Below are 3,651 nucleotides of genomic sequence, written 5' to 3' on the forward strand. Positions count from 1 at the left end.
CTTAGAATTCTCCCCCCTTCTAACTTTTACAAGTGATTTTTAATACAACAAATAATCTCTCCTGTTTGAAAACAGATCGATCCAAAATCAGGAGATGTTTCAACTGAAGTTAAAAATAGAACAGAAAACAACCTTCTCCTTGAAATTCTCTAATGACTAACCAAAAAGACTAAAATTGGAGCGCAGACCCCATTTGTATTACTAACTGAAGTCATAAATAGGAATACGAATCCTATTCTTCTGCTGTGACAGATGTCTTTGTTTATTTTTGGCTTTATTTTTCTGACTTTTCACCTTTGCCACCCTTCTTGGGGCATTGAATACGACGAGCAGCAAGCTTTGAATGACATTGTATTTCTAGTAACTGACAGGTGTCTCCAACCATAGGCAAGCTCGGATGATCATACATACCATCAAGTTCAAAAACCCTTACACTCATCATTCCTGGCCATCCATCATTACCTGCTTGAAATTCACCACTAACAGTGCCTCTACCAGGTGCTGACTTTGAACTCACATTAGATGTACATCCCCGCAATACAGCTAACTCAATCATATTACGCCGCTTGTTGTAGGATAATCCCATCCTCAAAACTGGGCAACCACAAGACTCCACCCAACGAGGAAAAAATTCCTTAAGAAATGGCCTCACCAAGTTGCCAATTTTGTTTGCAAGATGCCAAAACTTGTACTCAGAGTTCAAGATGCACGAATGACATCCTCCGCTTTATGCACAATTCTCTGTAAAATCTTGCGAAAAGACTCAGGACCCATTTGTTTCTCTAGCATCTAAAGAATTTCAACAGCCTTACACGACCGAATTTTGCACAACACACCAATTCCTTGTGTCCCATATAATTCAGCTGTAGCTCCAGATAAACTAAGAGCAGTGGCCCCATCAACATCAACTTTGAAAACTGCCTCATTTACCTTGTAGTGGCGATACCGAGCTTCATTATTGCCAAGAAAACGCTTTATGAAGCAATCAGTTAAAGAGCTAGCAAGACCATCCAATAGCCACCCATCATTAGTTGTCTCAGTTGTGATATAAATTCCAAACCATTGTTGTGCCAGAGCATAAGCCAGTTTAATTCTTGTGCTGATGACCTGGTCAATAACCCGTTCATCATACAACAAATGAGAACTGAAAATAGACATGTAAGCACCAACACAGGTAGAAGATAATGTAGTCTCAGAATCAATGAATACTTGCTTATATGAACCAAAAGGAAAAGTTGCAGCAAGATACTCCTCATAATAGCTGAATACAGTATGGAAGAAGCTCACCATGCATTGCAGCTTTGAAAGATTTTATGGCATGCACATATGAGAAACAACCCCATTATGACGATCTGGAAGCACCTCAAACGGGGCAACTGCCAATGTTATGAATTCCGCAGCAACTGGGATATTCACACAGTACACATATGTTTTACTGGATGGATTATCTTTGGTAGTGACCTCACAAAGAAGTGTGCCATTGCTAACTGCAACATACTTAGATTCAATAGTAAACTCGATATCATAGCAACAACATTGTAGACCAAAGTCAACACATGGAAACCAACAGCGTGCTCGCCTTAGCTGATTATTTGTGTGCAGGGAACTACCCATAAAATGAACACCTACTTGCACGATTTGGAGTCAATTTGACACGATCTGGTCACATGAATACAAACAAAATTTGTGCTGGACTGAGTGCGTAGCGCACTATCCCAGTGCGTAGCGCACAACCTGATGTGTAGCGCCTGTGTAGTTGTACACTGGCCGCACTAACCCAATGCGTAGCGCACTGCCCGGTGCATAGCGCACACCTCCAACTCGTAGTGCACCCTCCAACACTATCCACAGGTATGAAACTCGCGATTTTGGCCTTGAAATGCTTAGACACGATTTTGCTTTGGGAATTTGTGTGCAACTGGACTTGTTTTCCCTTTTTATAAGTAAACAAAATATCTCATTTGATTTAAATTGATTTCAAAAACCCACTTTGTAAGGTTTGGAACTTTTCACTTTTGGTCTTTAAATATAACACTGCTTTTTGACTTTCTCTTGTTTTTTCTGAGTCTTAGACTGATAATACATTGTTGACTTTTGTAGGGATTGGAGCTGATGAGTCCTGGCAAGGTGACCAGGGCCTGCATTTGACATTTTTCATGAGGCCAGACTTTTAAAAATATACTTATTACAAATAACTAATTTGACAATTTCTTCTCCAAAACAGGGTTTTGGAGAAGAATCATCCTTTTGATCATTGAAACTCCTGAAATACTAACTCACTGAAACTTCCTCTGGCTTGCACATGTTATTGAAACATTCTGAGAACAAGCTCTGCAAACATCTAAGTTGCGGTTGGTGAAAGCTGATTGTCATTGGCCTGCATATTGAACTGAGACTTTGACAGCCACCTGTCAATTTGACTCTGACAGAGGACTTTGAGAAGACGGAGTCTAACATTGGCTCCAATGGGGATGGCAGCTGCCGCTTCTTGGAGGTGCCAAGAACCGCAGAGCTTTGGGAGAGCAGACAGTGCCTCCATCCATTGGGCAATGGAGTCATCATTCCAACAACCAACACAGATTTTGACACATTTATTGACTGCAGATTTGACTGAAAACTGAATACAACTCTGACAAAACTGACTCAATTTTAAAACTGAGAGGACTAATCAACTGACTCAACAAACTGTACTAAAAAAATACTAAGACCTGAAACTTAAAACTTTAAAGCATGGTGGCAATACATGGCCACCTGTGTTCCTTACAAGACAACATACCATCAAACTATATCATAATGCCAATGTAACCAAACCAGCAGATGCCTTGCTGACTGATTTCCCTGATCAGATCTGCTGGTCAACAATACAAATTGATAATTGGGCATCCAAAAACATAGCTGACCATGATCTCCTTCATCACTGAACACAACAATAATCACCTTCAGTGTTGACTGCAACAAACTTGCTAGAGGATCTTGAAAAACATGAAGATTTGCCATTGCCATCTCCTGCTAAAAGAACAAGGTGTCCTTTGTTTCAAACTCTGATCTGCCTTCATCATATGCTTCGGTAAAAGTATGCTCATGGGCTTCAAAAAACTCTGAACAAATGGATGAGCAGATCTCTTCTTGGAAAAACATTTCAGCGCATGAAACATAGGAAGAATCTGAAAGGTAATCCTGTATGCTATGATCTTCTGTAGTCTGACAATATGGTAGGTCATCCTCATACGATATCACAACCAAATTATCATGTTCCTTATTACATTCTTCAATATTATCAAGCACAATATTATCATTTATATCGTCTGCCACAAATTCATTCAGGGAAACTTTTTCACTTGCTTGAGCAAAGGTCTCACCTTGATGTTCATGAGCTGACTGAATGACCTCCTCATGAAGACTCTGTTCTGATGACAAACTGGCAGCACGACTGAGAACATTTGAATCCATACCTCTGTCTTCTACATTCCAGATGAACTCAACAGCAAAGTTCTCCTTGATGGGTTTCAGCACAAGATATGCTTGGTCATCATAATCTGAATGTTGATCTGAAATAGCTGAGTGGACATTATCAGAATCTGCAATCTGCATGCTATCTTCTTCTGTGGTTAGATCTGAAACAAGCCCTTCTCTTTCATCAATTACAGCCAT

General features: G+C 40.0%; 1 pseudogene; it reads right to left on the reverse strand.

The window, feature by feature from the left end:
- Window positions 1-274: 274 nt before the first annotated feature.
- LOC149188217 (transcription initiation factor TFIID subunit 2 pseudogene) lies at window positions 275-3,651 on the reverse strand (annotated as a pseudogene).

This window comes from Pinus tabuliformis, chromosome 3_1 (assembly GCF_031772625.1).
Source record: "Pinus tabuliformis cultivar Carrire ecotype Pingquan chromosome 3_1, CPIR1, whole genome shotgun sequence".
In the NCBI taxonomy this organism is placed as follows: domain Eukaryota; kingdom Viridiplantae; phylum Streptophyta; class Pinopsida; order Pinales; family Pinaceae; genus Pinus; species Pinus tabuliformis.